Here is a 13,685-nt window from a genome sequence, read left to right as displayed (position 1 = left end):
TGTTTTGGTACGCGGGGCGTGGGACCCACGTGACGGATCGGCTCCGTTCCAAAAATACGAAAACCATCAGCCATGAACCGGAGGGCACCCGAGCATAGAAATAGCAAGAAAGAAAGGAAAAAAAAAGCACGTAAAACCTAGAAACAAACGCAAACGGACAACGAAAAAGGGGGGTGCAACACGAGGACTTCCCAGGGGGTCACCCATCCTAGTACTACTCTCGCCCAAGCACGCTTAACTGCGGAGTTCTGATGGGATCCGGTGCATTAGTGCTGGTATGATCGCACCCGAAATACTATCCATGTTTATTGTTTTTATGTGTTAGAAGACGCCTTTGTTTTGGTACGCGGGGCGTGGGACCCACGTGACGGATCGGCTCCGTTCCAAAAATACGAAAACCATCAGCCATGAACCGGAGGGCACCCGAGCATAGAAATAGCAAGAAAGAAAGGAAAAAAAAGCACGTAAAACCTAGAAACAAACGCAAACGGACAACGAAAAAGGGGGGTGCAACACGAGGACTTCCCAGGGGGTCACCCATCCTAGTACTACTCTCGCCCAAGCACGCTTAACTGCGGAGTTCTGATGGGATCCGGTGCATTAGTGCTGGTATGATCGCACCCGAAATACTATCCATGTTTATTGTTTTTATGTGTTAGAAGACGCCTTTGTTTTGGTACGCGGGGCGTGGGACCCACGTGACGGATCGGCTCCGTTCCAAAAATACGAAAACCATCAGCCATGAACCGGAGGGCACCCGAGCATAGAAATAGCAAGAAAGAAAGGAAAAAAAAAGCACGTAAAACCTAGAAACAAACGCAAACGGACAACGAAAAAGGGGGGTGCAACACGAGGACTTCCCAGGGGGTCACCCATCCTAGTACTACTCTCGCCCAAGCACGCTTAACTGCGGAGTTCTGATGGGATCCGGTGCATTAGTGCTGGTATGATCGCACCCGAAATACTATCCATGTTTATTGTTTTTATGTGTTAGAAGACGCCTTTGTTTTGGTACGCGGGGCGTGGGACCCACGTGACGGATCGGCTCCGTTCCAAAAATACGAAAACCATCAGCCATGAACCGGAGGGCACCCGAGCATAGAAATAGCAAGAAAGAAAGGAAAAAAAAGCACGTAAAACCTAGAAACAAACGCAAACGGACAACGAAAAAGGGGGGTGCAACACGAGGACTTCCCAGGGGGTCACCCATCCTAGTACTACTCTCGCCCAAGCACGCTTAACTGCGGAGTTCTGATGGAATCCGGTGCATTAGTGCTGGTATGATCGCACCCGAAATACTATCCATGTTTATTGTTTTTATGTGTTAGAAGACGCCTTTGTTTTGGTACGCGGGGCGTGGGACCCACGTGACGGATCGGCTCCGTTCCAAAAATACGAAAACCATCAGCCATGAACCGGAGGGCACCCGAGCATAGAAATAGCAAGAAAGAAAGGAAAAAAAAGCACGTAAAACCTAGAAACAAACGCAAACGGACAACGAAAAAGGGGGGTGCAACACGAGGACTTCCCAGGGGGTCACCCATCCTAGTATTACTCTCGCCCAAGCACGCTTAACTGCGGAGTTCTGATGGGATCCGGTGCATTAGTGCTGGTATGATCGCACCCGAAATACTATCCATGTTTATTGTTTTTATGTGTTAGAAGACGCCTTTGTTTTGGTACGCGGGGCGTGGGACCCACGTGACGGATCGGCTCCGTTCCAAAAATACGAAAACCATCAGCCATGAACCGGAGGGCACCCGAGCATAGAAATAGCAAGAAAGAAAGGAAAAAAAAGCACGTAAAACCTAGAAACAAACGCAAACGGACAACGAAAAAGGGGGGTGCAACACGAGGACTTCCCAGGGGGTCACCCATCCTAGTACTACTCTCGCCCAAGCACGCTTAACTGCGGAGTTCTGATGTGATCCGGTGCATTAGTGCTGGTATGATCGCACCCGAAATACTATCCATGTTTATTGTTTTTATGTGTTAGAAGACGCCTTTGTTTTGGTACGCGGGGCGTGGGACCCACGTGACGGATCGGCTCCGTTCCAAAAATACGAAAACCATCAGCCATGAACCGGAGGGCACCCGAGCATAGAAATAGCAAGAAAGAAAGGAAAAAAAAGCACGTAAAACCTAGAAACAAACGCAAACGGACAACGAAAAAGGGGGGTGCAACACGAGGACTTCCCAGGGGGTCACCCATCCTAGTACTACTCTCGCCCAAGCACGCTTAACTGCGGAGTTCTGATGGGATCCGGTGCATTAGTGCTGGTATGATCGCACCCAAAATACTATCCATGTTTATTGTTTTTATGTGTTAGAAGACGCCTTTGTTTTGGTACGCGGGGCGTGGGACCCACGTGACGGATCGGCTCCGTTCCAAAAATACGAAAACCATCAGCCATGAACCGGAGGGCACCCGAGCATAGAAATAGCAAGAAAGAAAGGAAAAAAAAGCACGTAAAACCTAGAAACAAACGCAAACGGACAACGAAAAAGGGGGGTGCAACACGAGGACTTCCCAGGGGGTCACCCATCCTAGTACTACTCTCGCCCAAGCACGCTTAACTGCGGAGTTCTGATGGGATCCGGTGCATTAGTGCTGGTATGATCGCGCCCGAAATACTATCCATGTTTATTGTTTTTATGTGTTAGAAGACGCCTTTGTTTTGGTACGCGGGGCGTGGGACCCACGTGACGGATCGGCTCCGTTCCAAAAATACGAAAACCATCAGCCATGAACCGGAGGGCACCCGAGCATAGAAATAGCAAGAAAGAAAGGAAAAAAAAGCACGTAAAACCTAGAAACAAACGCAAACGGACAACGAAAAAGGGGGGGTGCAACACGAGGACTTCCCAGGGGGTCACCCATCCTAGTACTACTCTCGCCCAAGCACGCTTAACTGCGGAGTTCTGATGGGATCCGGTGCATTAGTGCTGGTATGATCGCGCCCGAAATACTATCCATGTTTATTGTTTTTATGTGTTAGAAGACGCCTTTGTTTTGGTACGCGGGGCGTGGGACCCACGTGACGGATCGGCTCCGTTCCAAAAATACGAAAACCATCAGCCATGAACCGGAGGGCACCCGAGCATAGAAATAGCAAGAAAGAAAGGAAAAAAAAGCACGTAAAACCTAGAAACAAACGCAAACGGACAACGAAAAAGGGGGGTGCAACACGAGGACTTCCCAGGGGGTCACCCATCCTAGTACTACTCTCGCCCAAGCACGCTTAACTGCGGAGTTCTGATGTGATCCGGTGCATTAGTGCTGGTATGATCGCACCCGAAATACTATCCATGTTTATTGTTTTTATGTGTTAGAAGACGCCTTTGTTTTGGTACGCGGGGCGTGGGACCCACGTGACGGATCGGCTCCGTTCCAAAAATACGAAAACCATCAGCCATGAACCGGAGGGCACCCGAGCATAGAAATAGCAAGAAAGAAAGGAAAAAAAAGCACGTAAAACCTAGAAACAAACGCAAACGGACAACGAAAAAGGGGGGTGCAACACGAGGACTTCCCAGGGGGTCACCCATCCTAGTACTACTCTCGCCCAAGCACGCTTAACTGCGGAGTTCTGATGGGATCCGGTGCATTAGTGCTGGTATGATCGCACCCAAAATACTATCCATGTTTATTGTTTTTATGTGTTAGAAGACGCCTTTGTTTTGGTACGCGGGGCGTGGGACCCACGTGACGGATCGGCTCCGTTCCAAAAATACGAAAACCATCAGCCATGAACCGGAGGGCACCCGAGCATAGAAATAGCAAGAAAGAAAGGAAAAAAAAGCACGTAAAACCTAGAAACAAACGCAAACGGACAACGAAAAAGGGGGGTGCAACACGAGGACTTCCCAGGGGGTCACCCATCCTAGTACTACTCTCGCCCAAGCACGCTTAACTGCGGAGTTCTGATGGGATCCGGTGCATTAGTGCTGGTATGATCGCGCCCGAAATACTATCCATGTTTATTGTTTTTATGTGTTAGAAGACGCCTTTGTTTTGGTACGCGGGGCGTGGGACCCACGTGACGGATCGGCTCCGTTCCAAAAATACGAAAACCATCAGCCATGAACCGGAGGGCACCCGAGCATAGAAATAGCAAGAAAGAAAGGAAAAAAAAGCACGTAAAACCTAGAAACAAACGCAAACGGACAACGAAAAAGGGGGGGTGCAACACGAGGACTTCCCAGGGGGTCACCCATCCTAGTACTACTCTCGCCCAAGCACGCTTAACTGCGGAGTTCTGATGGGATCCGGTGCATTAGTGCTGGTATGATCGCGCCCGAAATACTATCCATGTTTATTGTTTTTATGTGTTAGAAGACGCCTTTGTTTTGGTACGCGGGGCGTGGGACCCACGTGACGGATCGGCTCCGTTCCAAAAATACGAAAACCATCAGCCATGAACCGGAGGGCACCCGAGCATAGAAATAGCAAGAAAGAAAGGAAAAAAAAGCACGTAAAACCTAGAAACAAACGCAAACGGACAACGAAAAAGGGGGGTGCAACACGAGGACTTCCCAGGGGGTCACCCATCCTAGTACTACTCTCGCCCAAGCACGCTTAACTGCGGAGTTCTGATGGGATCCGGTGCATTAGTGCTGGTATGATCGCGCCCGAAATACTATCCATGTTTATTGTTTTTATGTGTTAGAAGACGCCTTTGTTTTGGTACGCGGGGCGTGGGACCCACGTGACGGATCGGCTCCGTTCCAAAAATACGAAAACCATCAGCCATGAACCGGAGGGCACCCGAGCATAGAAATAGCAAGAAAGAAAGGAAAAAAAAGCACGTAAAACCTAGAAACAAACGCAAACGGACAACGAAAAAGGGGGGGTGCAACACGAGGACTTCCCAGGGGGTCACCCATCCTAGTACTACTCTCTCCCAAGCACGCTTAACTGCGGAGTTCTGATGGGATCCGGTGCATTAGTGCTGGTATGATCGCGCCCGAAATACTATCCATGTTTATTGTTTTTATGTGTTAGAAGACGCCTTTGTTTTGGTACGCGGGGCGTGGGACCCACGTGACGGATCGGCTCCGTTCCAAAAATACGAAAACCATCAGCCATGAACCGGAGGGCACCCGAGCATAGAAATAGCAAGAAAGAAAGGAAAAAAAAGCACGTAAAACCTAGAAACAAACGCAAACGGACAACGAAAAAGGGGGGTGCAACACGAGGACTTCCCAGGGGGTCACCCATCCTAGTACTACTCTCGCCCAAGCACGCTTAACTGCGGAGTTCTGATGGGATCCGGTGCATTAGTGCTGGTATGATCGCACCCGAAATACTATCCATGTTTATTGTTTTTATGTGTTAGAAGACGCCTTTGTTTTGGTACGCGGGGCGTGGGACCCACGTGACGGATCGGCTCCGTTCCAAAAATACGAAAACCATCAGCCATGAACCGGAGGGCACCCGAGCATAGAAATAGCAAGAAAGAAAGGAAAAAAAAGCACGTAAAACCTAGAAACAAACGCAAACGGACAACGAAAAAGGGGGGTGCAACACGAGGACTTCCCAGGGGGTCACCCATCCTAGTACTACTCTCGCCCAAGCACGCTTAACTGCGGAGTTCTGATGGGATCCGGTGCATTAGTGCTGGTATGATCGCACCCGAAATACTATCCATGTTTATTGTTTTTATGTGTTAGAAGACGCCTTTGTTTTGGTACGCGGGGCGTGGGACCCACGTGACGGATCGGCTCCGTTCCAAAAATACGAAAACCATCAGCCATGAACCGGAGGGCACCCGAGCATAGAAATAGCAAGAAAGAAAGAAAAAAAAAAGCACGTAAAACCTAGAAACAAACGCAAACGGACAACGAAAAAGGGGGGTGCAACACGAGGACTTCCCAGGGGGTCACCCATCCTAGTACTACTCTCGCCCAAGCACGCTTAACTGCGGAGTTCTGATGGGATCCGGTGCATTAGTGCTGGTATGATCGCACCCGAAATACTATCCATGTTTATTGTTTTTATGTGTTAGAAGACGCCTTTGTTTTGGTACGCGGGGCGTGGGACCCACGTGACGGATCGGCTCCGTTCCAAAAATACGAAAACCATCAGCCATGAACCGGAGGGCACCCGAGCATAGAAATAGCAAGAAAGAAAGGAAAAAAAAGCACGTAAAACCTAGAAACAAACGCAAACGGACAACGAAAAAGGGGGGTGCAACACGAGGACTTCCCAGGGGGTCACCCATCCTAGTACTACTCTCGCCCAAGCACGCTTAACTGCGGAGTTCTGATGGAATCCGGTGCATTAGTGCTGGTATGATCGCACCCGAAATACTATCCATGTTTATTGTTTTTATGTGTTAGAAGACGCCTTTGTTTTGGTACGCGGGGCGTGGGACCCACGTGACGGATCGGCTCCGTTCCAAAAATACGAAAACCATCAGCCATGAACCGGAGGGCACCCGAGCATAGAAATAGCAAGAAAGAAAGGAAAAAAAAGCACGTAAAACCTAGAAACAAACGCAAACGGACAACGAAAAAGGGGGGTGCAACACGAGGACTTCCCAGGGGGTCACCCATCCTAGTATTACTCTCGCCCAAGCACGCTTAACTGCGGAGTTCTGATGGGATCCGGTGCATTAGTGCTGGTATGATCGCACCCGAAATACTATCCATGTTTATTGTTTTTATGTGTTAGAAGACGCCTTTGTTTTGGTACGCGGGGCGTGGGACCCACGTGACGGATCGGCTCCGTTCCAAAAATACGAAAACCATCAGCCATGAACCGGAGGGCACCCGAGCATAGAAATAGCAAGAAAGAAAGGAAAAAAAAGCACGTAAAACCTAGAAACAAACGCAAACGGACAACGAAAAAGGGGGGTGCAACACGAGGACTTCCCAGGGGGTCACCCATCCTAGTACTACTCTCGCCCAAGCACGCTTAACTGCGGAGTTCTGATGTGATCCGGTGCATTAGTGCTGGTATGATCGCACCCGAAATACTATCCATGTTTATTGTTTTTATGTGTTAGAAGACGCCTTTGTTTTGGTACGCGGGGCGTGGGACCCACGTGACGGATCGGCTCCGTTCCAAAAATACGAAAACCATCAGCCATGAACCGGAGGGCACCCGAGCATAGAAATAGCAAGAAAGAAAGGAAAAAAAAGCACGTAAAACCTAGAAACAAACGCAAACGGACAACGAAAAAGGGGGGTGCAACACGAGGACTTCCCAGGGGGTCACCCATCCTAGTACTACTCTCGCCCAAGCACGCTTAACTGCGGAGTTCTGATGGGATCCGGTGCATTAGTGCTGGTATGATCGCACCCGAAATACTATCCATGTTTATTGTTTTTATGTGTTAGAAGACGCCTTTGTTTTGGTACGCGGGGCGTGGGACCCACGTGACGGATCGGCTCCGTTCCAAAAATACGAAAACCATCAGCCATGAACCGGAGGGCACCCGAGCATAGAAATAGCAAGAAAGAAAGGAAAAAAAAGCACGTAAAACCTAGAAACAAACGCAAACGGACAACGAAAAAGGGGGGTGCAACACGAGGACTTCCCAGGGGGTCACCCATCCTAGTACTACTCTCGCCCAAGCACGCTTAACTGCGGAGTTCTGATGGGATCCGGTGCATTAGTGCTGGTATGATCGCGCCCGAAATACTATCCATGTTTATTGTTTTTATGTGTTAGAAGACGCCTTTGTTTTGGTACGCGGGGCGTGGGACCCACGTGACGGATCGGCTCCGTTCCAAAAATACGAAAACCATCAGCCATGAACCGGAGGGCACCCGAGCATAGAAATAGCAAGAAAGAAAGGAAAAAAAAGCACGTAAAACCTAGAAACAAACGCAAACGGACAACGAAAAAGGGGGGGTGCAACACGAGGACTTCCCAGGGGGTCACCCATCCTAGTACTACTCTCGCCCAAGCACGCTTAACTGCGGAGTTCTGATGGGATCCGGTGCATTAGTGCTGGTATGATCGCGCCCGAAATACTATCCATGTTTATTGTTTTTATGTGTTAGAAGACGCCTTTGTTTTGGTACGCGGGGCGTGGGACCCACGTGACGGATCGGCTCCGTTCCAAAAATACGAAAACCATCAGCCATGAACCGGAGGGCACCCGAGCATAGAAATAGCAAGAAAGAAAGGAAAAAAAAGCACGTAAAACCTAGAAACAAACGCAAACGGACAACGAAAAAGGGGGGTGCAACACGAGGACTTCCCAGGGGGTCACCCATCCTAGTACTACTCTCGCCCAAGCACGCTTAACTGCGGAGTTCTGATGGGATCCGGTGCATTAGTGCTGGTATGATCGCGCCCGAAATACTATCCATGTTTATTGTTTTTATGTGTTAGAAGACGCCTTTGTTTTGGTACGCGGGGCGTGGGACCCACGTGACGGATCGGCTCCGTTCCAAAAATACGAAAACCATCAGCCATGAACCGGAGGGCACCCGAGCATAGAAATAGCAAGAAAGAAAGGAAAAAAAAAGCACGTAAAACCTAGAAACAAACGCAAACGGACAACGAAAAAGGGGGGTGCAACACGAGGACTTCCCAGGGGGTCACCCATCCTAGTACTACTCTCGCCCAAGCACGCTTAACTGCGGAGTTCTGATGGGATCCGGTGCATTAGTGCTGGTATGATCGCGCCCGAAATACTATCCATGTTTATTGTTTTTATGTGTTAGAAGACGCCTTTGTTTTGGTACGCGGGGCGTGGGACCCACGTGACGGATCGGCTCCGTTCCAAAAATACGAAAACCATCAGCCATGAACCGGAGGGCACCCGAGCATAGAAATAGCAAGAAAGAAAGGAAAAAAAAGCACGTAAAACCTAGAAACAAACGCAAACGGACAACGAAAAAGGGGGGTGCAACACGAGGACTTCCCAGGGGGTCACCCATCCTAGTACTACTCTCGCCCAAGCACGCTTAACTGCGGAGTTCTGATGGGATCCGGTGCATTAGTGCTGGTATGATCGCACCCGAAATACTATCCATGTTTATTGTTTTTATGTGTTAGAAGACGCCTTTGTTTTGGTACGCGGGGCGTGGGACCCACGTGACGGATCGGCTCCGTTCCAAAAATACGAAAACCATCAGCCATGAACCGGAGGGCACCCGAGCATAGAAATAGCAAGAAAGAAAGGAAAAAAAAGCACGTAAAACCTAGAAACAAACGCAAACGGACAACGAAAAAGGGGGGTGCAACACGAGGACTTCCCAGGGGGTCACCCATCCTAGTACTACTCTCGCCCAAGCACGCTTAACTGCGGAGTTCTGATGGGATCCGGTGCATTAGTGCTGGTATGATCGCACCCGAAATACTATCCATGTTTATTGTTTTTATGTGTTAGAAGACGCCTTTGTTTTGGTACGCGGGGCGTGGGACCCACGTGACGGATCGGCTCCGTTCCAAAAATACGAAAACCATCAGCCATGAACCGGAGGGCACCCGAGCATAGAAATAGCAAGAAAGAAAGGAAAAAAAAAGCACGTAAAACCTAGAAACAAACGCAAACGGACAACGAAAAAGGGGGGTGCAACACGAGGACTTCCCAGGGGGTCACCCATCCTAGTACTACTCTCGCCCAAGCACGCTTAACTGCGGAGTTCTGATGGGATCCGGTGCATTAGTGCTGGTATGATCGCACCCGAAATACTATCCATGTTTATTGTTTTTATGTGTTAGAAGACGCCTTTGTTTTGGTACGCGGGGCGTGGGACCCACGTGACGGATCGGCTCCGTTCCAAAAATACGAAAACCATCAGCCATGAACCGGAGGGCACCCGAGCATAGAAATAGCAAGAAAGAAAGGAAAAAAAAGCACGTAAAACCTAGAAACAAACGCAAACGGACAACGAAAAAGGGGGGTGCAACACGAGGACTTCCCAGGGGGTCACCCATCCTAGTACTACTCTCGCCCAAGCACGCTTAACTGCGGAGTTCTGATGGGATCCGGTGCATTAGTGCTGGTATGATCGCACCCGAAATACTATCCATGTTTATTGTTTTTATGTGTTAGAAGACGCCTTTGTTTTGGTACGCGGGGCGTGGGACCCACGTGACGGATCGGCTCCGTTCCAAAAATACGAAAACCATCAGCCATGAACCGGAGGGCACCCGAGCATAGAAATAGCAAGAAAGAAAGAAAAAAAAAGCACGTAAAACCTAGAAACAAACGCAAACGGACAACGAAAAAGGGGGGTGCAACACGAGGACTTCCCAGGGGGTCACCCATCCTAGTACTACTCTCGCCCAAGCACGCTTAACTGCGGAGTTCTGATGGGATCCGGTGCATTAGTGCTGGTATGATCGCACCCAAAATACTATCCATGTTTATTGTTTTTATGTGTTAGAAGACGCCTTTGTTTTGGTACGCGGGGCGTGGGACCCACGTGACGGATCGGCTCCGTTCCAAAAATACGAAAACCATCAGCCATGAACCGGAGGGCACCCGAGCATAGAAATAGCAAGAAAGAAAGGAAAAAAAAGCACGTAAAACCTAGAAACAAACGCAAACGGACAACGAAAAAGGGGGGTGCAACACGAGGACTTCCCAGGGGGTCACCCATCCTAGTACTACTCTCGCCCAAGCACGCTTAACTGCGGAGTTCTGATGGGATCCGGTGCATTAGTGCTGGTATGATCGCACCCGAAATACTATCCATGTTTATTGTTTTTATGTGTTAGAAGACGCCTTTGTTTTGGTACGCGGGGCGTGGGACCCACGTGACGGATCGGCTCCGTTCCAAAAATACGAAAACCATCAGCCATGAACCGGAGGGCACCCGAGCATAGAAATAGCAAGAAAGAAAGGAAAAAAAAGCACGTAAAACCTAGAAACAAACGCAAACGGACAACGAAAAAGGGGGGTGCAACACGAGGACTTCCCAGGGGGTCACCCATCCTAGTACTACTCTCGCCCGAGCACGCTTAACTGCGGAGTTCTGATGGGATCCGGTGCATTAGTGCTGGTATGATCGCACCCGAAATACTATCCATGTTTATTGTTTTTATGTGTTAGAAGACGCCTTTGTTTTGGTACGCGGGGCGTGGGACCCACGTGACGGATCGGCTCCGTTCCAAAAATACGAAAACCATCAGCCATGAACCGGAGGGCACCCGAGCATAGAAATAGCAAGAAAGAAAGGAAAAAAAAAGCACGTAAAACCTAGAAACAAACGCAAACGGACAACGAAAAAGGGGGGTGCAACACGAGGACTTCCCAGGGGGTCACCCATCCTAGTACTACTCTCGCCCAAGCACGCTTAACTGCGGAGTTCTGATGGGATCCGGTGCATTAGTGCTGGTATGATCGCACCCGAAATACTATCCATGTTTATTGTTTTTATGTGTTAGAAGACGCCTTTGTTTTGGTACGCGGGGCGTGGGACCCACGTGACGGATCGGCTCCGTTCCAAAAATACGAAAACCATCAGCCATGAACCGGAGGGCACCCGAGCATAGAAATAGCAAGAAAGAAAGGAAAAAAAAGCACGTAAAACCTAGAAACAAACGCAAACGGACAACGAAAAAGGGGGGTGCAACACGAGGACTTCCCAGGGGGTCACCCATCCTAGTACTACTCTCGCCCAAGCACGCTTAACTGCGGAGTTCTGATGGGATCCGGTGCATTAGTGCTGGTATGATCGCACCCGAAATACTATCCATGTTTATTGTTTTTATGTGTTAGAAGACGCCTTTGTTTTGGTACGCGGGGCGTGGGACCCACGTGACGGATCGGCTCCGTTCCAAAAATACGAAAACCATCAGCCATGAACCGGAGGGCACCCGAGCATAGAAATAGCAAGAAAGAAAGAAAAAAAAAAGCACGTAAAACCTAGAAACAAACGCAAACGGACAACGAAAAAGGGGGGTGCAACACGAGGACTTCCCAGGGGGTCACCCATCCTAGTACTACTCTCGCCCAAGCACGCTTAACTGCGGAGTTCTGATGGGATCCGGTGCATTAGTGCTGGTATGATCGCACCCGAAATACTATCCATGTTTATTGTTTTTATGTGTTAGAAGACGCCTTTGTTTTGGTACGCGGGGCGTGGGACCCACGTGACGGATCGGCTCCGTTCCAAAAATACGAAAACCATCAGCCATGAACCGGAGGGCACCCGAGCATAGAAATAGCAAGAAAGAAAGGAAAAAAAAGCACGTAAAACCTAGAAACAAACGCAAACGGACAACGAAAAAGGGGGGTGCAACACGAGGACTTCCCAGGGGGTCACCCATCCTAGTACTACTCTCGCCCAAGCACGCTTAACTGCGGAGTTCTGATGGAATCCGGTGCATTAGTGCTGGTATGATCGCACCCGAAATACTATCCATGTTTATTGTTTTTATGTGTTAGAAGACGCCTTTGTTTTGGTACGCGGGGCGTGGGACCCACGTGACGGATCGGCTCCGTTCCAAAAATACGAAAACCATCAGCCATGAACCGGAGGGCACCCGAGCATAGAAATAGCAAGAAAGAAAGGAAAAAAAAGCACGTAAAACCTAGAAACAAACGCAAACGGACAACGAAAAAGGGGGGTGCAACACGAGGACTTCCCAGGGGGTCACCCATCCTAGTATTACTCTCGCCCAAGCACGCTTAACTGCGGAGTTCTGATGGGATCCGGTGCATTAGTGCTGGTATGATCGCACCCGAAATACTATCCATGTTTATTGTTTTTATGTGTTAGAAGACGCCTTTGTTTTGGTACGCGGGGCGTGGGACCCACGTGACGGATCGGCTCCGTTCCAAAAATACGAAAACCATCAGCCATGAACCGGAGGGCACCCGAGCATAGAAATAGCAAGAAAGAAAGGAAAAAAAAGCACGTAAAACCTAGAAACAAACGCAAACGGACAACGAAAAAGGGGGGTGCAACACGAGGACTTCCTAGGGGGTCACCCATCCTAGTACTACTCTCGCCCAAGCACGCTTAACTGCGGAGTTCTGATGTGATCCGGTGCATTAGTGCTGGTATGATCGCACCCGAAATACTATCCATGTTTATTGTTTTTATGTGTTAGAAGACGCCTTTGTTTTGGTACGCGGGGCGTGGGACCCACGTGACGGATCGGCTCCGTTCCAAAAATACGAAAACCATCAGCCATGAACCGGAGGGCACCCGAGCATAGAAATAGCAAGAAAGAAAGGAAAAAAAAGCACGTAAAACCTAGAAACAAACGCAAACGGACAACGAAAAAGGGGGGTGCAACACGAGGACTTCCCAGGGGGTCACCCATCCTAGTACTACTCTCGCCCAAGCACGCTTAACTGCGGAGTTCTGATGGGATCCGGTGCATTAGTGCTGGTATGATCGCACCCGAAATACTATCCATGTTTATTGTTTTTATGTGTTAGAAGACGCCTTTGTTTTGGTACGCGGGGCGTGGGACCCACGTGACGGATCGGCTCCGTTCCAAAAATACGAAAACCATCAGCCATGAACCGGAGGGCACCCGAGCATAGAAATAGCAAGAAAGAAAGGAAAAAAAAGCACGTAAAACCTAGAAACAAACGCAAACGGACAACGAAAAAGGGGGGTGCAACACGAGGACTTCCAAGGGGGTCACCCATCCTAGTACTACTCTCGCCCAAGCACGCTTAACTGCGGAGTTCTGATGGGATCCGGTGCATTAGTGCTGGTATGATCGCACCCGAAATACTATCCATGTTTATTGTTTT

At 49.3% G+C, this 13,685-nt stretch overlaps 41 non-coding genes across 41 annotated transcripts; all 41 read right to left on the bottom strand.

The window, feature by feature from the left end:
* Nucleotides 1-170: 170 nt before the first annotated feature.
* On the bottom strand, nucleotides 171-289 carry LOC145081057 (5S ribosomal RNA). Its single transcript, XR_013695626.1, has one exon. It is a non-coding gene; the product is annotated as a 5S ribosomal RNA (ribosomal RNA).
* A 215-nt stretch (nucleotides 290-504) lies between these two features.
* Nucleotides 505-623, bottom strand: LOC145081056 (5S ribosomal RNA). The gene has a single exon (XR_013695625.1). It is a non-coding gene; the product is annotated as a 5S ribosomal RNA (ribosomal RNA).
* A 216-nt stretch (nucleotides 624-839) lies between these two features.
* LOC145081055 (5S ribosomal RNA) lies at nucleotides 840-958 on the bottom strand. The gene has a single exon (XR_013695624.1). It is a non-coding gene; the product is annotated as a 5S ribosomal RNA (ribosomal RNA).
* Nucleotides 959-1,173: 215 nt separating this feature from the next.
* LOC145083666 (5S ribosomal RNA) lies at nucleotides 1,174-1,292 on the bottom strand. The gene has a single exon (XR_013698133.1). It is a non-coding gene; the product is annotated as a 5S ribosomal RNA (ribosomal RNA).
* A 215-nt stretch (nucleotides 1,293-1,507) lies between these two features.
* On the bottom strand, nucleotides 1,508-1,626 carry LOC145084462 (5S ribosomal RNA). The gene has a single exon (XR_013698904.1). It is a non-coding gene; the product is annotated as a 5S ribosomal RNA (ribosomal RNA).
* A 215-nt stretch (nucleotides 1,627-1,841) lies between these two features.
* On the bottom strand, nucleotides 1,842-1,960 carry LOC145083739 (5S ribosomal RNA). Its single transcript, XR_013698201.1, has one exon. It is a non-coding gene; the product is annotated as a 5S ribosomal RNA (ribosomal RNA).
* A 215-nt stretch (nucleotides 1,961-2,175) lies between these two features.
* On the bottom strand, nucleotides 2,176-2,294 carry LOC145081053 (5S ribosomal RNA). The gene has a single exon (XR_013695622.1). It is a non-coding gene; the product is annotated as a 5S ribosomal RNA (ribosomal RNA).
* Nucleotides 2,295-2,509: 215 nt separating this feature from the next.
* Nucleotides 2,510-2,628, bottom strand: LOC145084054 (5S ribosomal RNA). The gene has a single exon (XR_013698509.1). It is a non-coding gene; the product is annotated as a 5S ribosomal RNA (ribosomal RNA).
* Nucleotides 2,629-2,844: 216 nt separating this feature from the next.
* Nucleotides 2,845-2,963, bottom strand: LOC145084053 (5S ribosomal RNA). The gene has a single exon (XR_013698508.1). It is a non-coding gene; the product is annotated as a 5S ribosomal RNA (ribosomal RNA).
* A 215-nt stretch (nucleotides 2,964-3,178) lies between these two features.
* On the bottom strand, nucleotides 3,179-3,297 carry LOC145083738 (5S ribosomal RNA). Its single transcript, XR_013698200.1, has one exon. It is a non-coding gene; the product is annotated as a 5S ribosomal RNA (ribosomal RNA).
* Nucleotides 3,298-3,512: 215 nt separating this feature from the next.
* On the bottom strand, nucleotides 3,513-3,631 carry LOC145081052 (5S ribosomal RNA). Its single transcript, XR_013695621.1, has one exon. It is a non-coding gene; the product is annotated as a 5S ribosomal RNA (ribosomal RNA).
* A 215-nt stretch (nucleotides 3,632-3,846) lies between these two features.
* LOC145084052 (5S ribosomal RNA) lies at nucleotides 3,847-3,965 on the bottom strand. The gene has a single exon (XR_013698507.1). It is a non-coding gene; the product is annotated as a 5S ribosomal RNA (ribosomal RNA).
* Nucleotides 3,966-4,181: 216 nt separating this feature from the next.
* On the bottom strand, nucleotides 4,182-4,300 carry LOC145084051 (5S ribosomal RNA). The gene has a single exon (XR_013698506.1). It is a non-coding gene; the product is annotated as a 5S ribosomal RNA (ribosomal RNA).
* A 215-nt stretch (nucleotides 4,301-4,515) lies between these two features.
* On the bottom strand, nucleotides 4,516-4,634 carry LOC145084049 (5S ribosomal RNA). The gene has a single exon (XR_013698504.1). It is a non-coding gene; the product is annotated as a 5S ribosomal RNA (ribosomal RNA).
* Nucleotides 4,635-4,850: 216 nt separating this feature from the next.
* Nucleotides 4,851-4,969, bottom strand: LOC145085385 (5S ribosomal RNA). Its single transcript, XR_013699785.1, has one exon. It is a non-coding gene; the product is annotated as a 5S ribosomal RNA (ribosomal RNA).
* A 215-nt stretch (nucleotides 4,970-5,184) lies between these two features.
* LOC145081050 (5S ribosomal RNA) lies at nucleotides 5,185-5,303 on the bottom strand. Its single transcript, XR_013695620.1, has one exon. It is a non-coding gene; the product is annotated as a 5S ribosomal RNA (ribosomal RNA).
* A 215-nt stretch (nucleotides 5,304-5,518) lies between these two features.
* Nucleotides 5,519-5,637, bottom strand: LOC145081049 (5S ribosomal RNA). Its single transcript, XR_013695619.1, has one exon. It is a non-coding gene; the product is annotated as a 5S ribosomal RNA (ribosomal RNA).
* Nucleotides 5,638-5,853: 216 nt separating this feature from the next.
* LOC145081048 (5S ribosomal RNA) lies at nucleotides 5,854-5,972 on the bottom strand. The gene has a single exon (XR_013695618.1). It is a non-coding gene; the product is annotated as a 5S ribosomal RNA (ribosomal RNA).
* Nucleotides 5,973-6,187: 215 nt separating this feature from the next.
* LOC145083665 (5S ribosomal RNA) lies at nucleotides 6,188-6,306 on the bottom strand. Its single transcript, XR_013698132.1, has one exon. It is a non-coding gene; the product is annotated as a 5S ribosomal RNA (ribosomal RNA).
* A 215-nt stretch (nucleotides 6,307-6,521) lies between these two features.
* Nucleotides 6,522-6,640, bottom strand: LOC145084461 (5S ribosomal RNA). Its single transcript, XR_013698903.1, has one exon. It is a non-coding gene; the product is annotated as a 5S ribosomal RNA (ribosomal RNA).
* A 215-nt stretch (nucleotides 6,641-6,855) lies between these two features.
* LOC145083737 (5S ribosomal RNA) lies at nucleotides 6,856-6,974 on the bottom strand. The gene has a single exon (XR_013698199.1). It is a non-coding gene; the product is annotated as a 5S ribosomal RNA (ribosomal RNA).
* A 215-nt stretch (nucleotides 6,975-7,189) lies between these two features.
* Nucleotides 7,190-7,308, bottom strand: LOC145081046 (5S ribosomal RNA). The gene has a single exon (XR_013695616.1). It is a non-coding gene; the product is annotated as a 5S ribosomal RNA (ribosomal RNA).
* Nucleotides 7,309-7,523: 215 nt separating this feature from the next.
* LOC145084048 (5S ribosomal RNA) lies at nucleotides 7,524-7,642 on the bottom strand. The gene has a single exon (XR_013698503.1). It is a non-coding gene; the product is annotated as a 5S ribosomal RNA (ribosomal RNA).
* Nucleotides 7,643-7,858: 216 nt separating this feature from the next.
* On the bottom strand, nucleotides 7,859-7,977 carry LOC145084047 (5S ribosomal RNA). Its single transcript, XR_013698502.1, has one exon. It is a non-coding gene; the product is annotated as a 5S ribosomal RNA (ribosomal RNA).
* A 215-nt stretch (nucleotides 7,978-8,192) lies between these two features.
* On the bottom strand, nucleotides 8,193-8,311 carry LOC145084046 (5S ribosomal RNA). Its single transcript, XR_013698501.1, has one exon. It is a non-coding gene; the product is annotated as a 5S ribosomal RNA (ribosomal RNA).
* Nucleotides 8,312-8,527: 216 nt separating this feature from the next.
* On the bottom strand, nucleotides 8,528-8,646 carry LOC145084045 (5S ribosomal RNA). Its single transcript, XR_013698500.1, has one exon. It is a non-coding gene; the product is annotated as a 5S ribosomal RNA (ribosomal RNA).
* Nucleotides 8,647-8,861: 215 nt separating this feature from the next.
* LOC145081045 (5S ribosomal RNA) lies at nucleotides 8,862-8,980 on the bottom strand. Its single transcript, XR_013695615.1, has one exon. It is a non-coding gene; the product is annotated as a 5S ribosomal RNA (ribosomal RNA).
* Nucleotides 8,981-9,195: 215 nt separating this feature from the next.
* LOC145081044 (5S ribosomal RNA) lies at nucleotides 9,196-9,314 on the bottom strand. Its single transcript, XR_013695614.1, has one exon. It is a non-coding gene; the product is annotated as a 5S ribosomal RNA (ribosomal RNA).
* A 216-nt stretch (nucleotides 9,315-9,530) lies between these two features.
* LOC145081043 (5S ribosomal RNA) lies at nucleotides 9,531-9,649 on the bottom strand. Its single transcript, XR_013695613.1, has one exon. It is a non-coding gene; the product is annotated as a 5S ribosomal RNA (ribosomal RNA).
* Nucleotides 9,650-9,864: 215 nt separating this feature from the next.
* LOC145081042 (5S ribosomal RNA) lies at nucleotides 9,865-9,983 on the bottom strand. Its single transcript, XR_013695612.1, has one exon. It is a non-coding gene; the product is annotated as a 5S ribosomal RNA (ribosomal RNA).
* A 215-nt stretch (nucleotides 9,984-10,198) lies between these two features.
* LOC145081041 (5S ribosomal RNA) lies at nucleotides 10,199-10,317 on the bottom strand. Its single transcript, XR_013695611.1, has one exon. It is a non-coding gene; the product is annotated as a 5S ribosomal RNA (ribosomal RNA).
* A 215-nt stretch (nucleotides 10,318-10,532) lies between these two features.
* Nucleotides 10,533-10,651, bottom strand: LOC145081040 (5S ribosomal RNA). Its single transcript, XR_013695610.1, has one exon. It is a non-coding gene; the product is annotated as a 5S ribosomal RNA (ribosomal RNA).
* Nucleotides 10,652-10,866: 215 nt separating this feature from the next.
* LOC145083143 (5S ribosomal RNA) lies at nucleotides 10,867-10,985 on the bottom strand. The gene has a single exon (XR_013697628.1). It is a non-coding gene; the product is annotated as a 5S ribosomal RNA (ribosomal RNA).
* Nucleotides 10,986-11,201: 216 nt separating this feature from the next.
* Nucleotides 11,202-11,320, bottom strand: LOC145081039 (5S ribosomal RNA). Its single transcript, XR_013695609.1, has one exon. It is a non-coding gene; the product is annotated as a 5S ribosomal RNA (ribosomal RNA).
* A 215-nt stretch (nucleotides 11,321-11,535) lies between these two features.
* On the bottom strand, nucleotides 11,536-11,654 carry LOC145081038 (5S ribosomal RNA). The gene has a single exon (XR_013695608.1). It is a non-coding gene; the product is annotated as a 5S ribosomal RNA (ribosomal RNA).
* Nucleotides 11,655-11,870: 216 nt separating this feature from the next.
* Nucleotides 11,871-11,989, bottom strand: LOC145081037 (5S ribosomal RNA). Its single transcript, XR_013695607.1, has one exon. It is a non-coding gene; the product is annotated as a 5S ribosomal RNA (ribosomal RNA).
* Nucleotides 11,990-12,204: 215 nt separating this feature from the next.
* On the bottom strand, nucleotides 12,205-12,323 carry LOC145083664 (5S ribosomal RNA). The gene has a single exon (XR_013698131.1). It is a non-coding gene; the product is annotated as a 5S ribosomal RNA (ribosomal RNA).
* Nucleotides 12,324-12,538: 215 nt separating this feature from the next.
* LOC145084459 (5S ribosomal RNA) lies at nucleotides 12,539-12,657 on the bottom strand. Its single transcript, XR_013698901.1, has one exon. It is a non-coding gene; the product is annotated as a 5S ribosomal RNA (ribosomal RNA).
* A 215-nt stretch (nucleotides 12,658-12,872) lies between these two features.
* On the bottom strand, nucleotides 12,873-12,991 carry LOC145084803 (5S ribosomal RNA). The gene has a single exon (XR_013699232.1). It is a non-coding gene; the product is annotated as a 5S ribosomal RNA (ribosomal RNA).
* Nucleotides 12,992-13,206: 215 nt separating this feature from the next.
* Nucleotides 13,207-13,325, bottom strand: LOC145081035 (5S ribosomal RNA). Its single transcript, XR_013695605.1, has one exon. It is a non-coding gene; the product is annotated as a 5S ribosomal RNA (ribosomal RNA).
* A 215-nt stretch (nucleotides 13,326-13,540) lies between these two features.
* Nucleotides 13,541-13,659, bottom strand: LOC145083716 (5S ribosomal RNA). Its single transcript, XR_013698179.1, has one exon. It is a non-coding gene; the product is annotated as a 5S ribosomal RNA (ribosomal RNA).
* Nucleotides 13,660-13,685: the final 26 nt, after the last annotated feature.

Source organism: Lactuca serriola, chromosome 1 (genome assembly GCF_051521515.1).
Source record: "Lactuca serriola cultivar US96UC23 chromosome 1, Lser_US96UC23_V15, whole genome shotgun sequence".
Taxonomy (NCBI): domain Eukaryota; kingdom Viridiplantae; phylum Streptophyta; class Magnoliopsida; order Asterales; family Asteraceae; genus Lactuca; species Lactuca serriola.
This window is presented reverse-complemented; position numbering and strand designations above follow the sequence as displayed.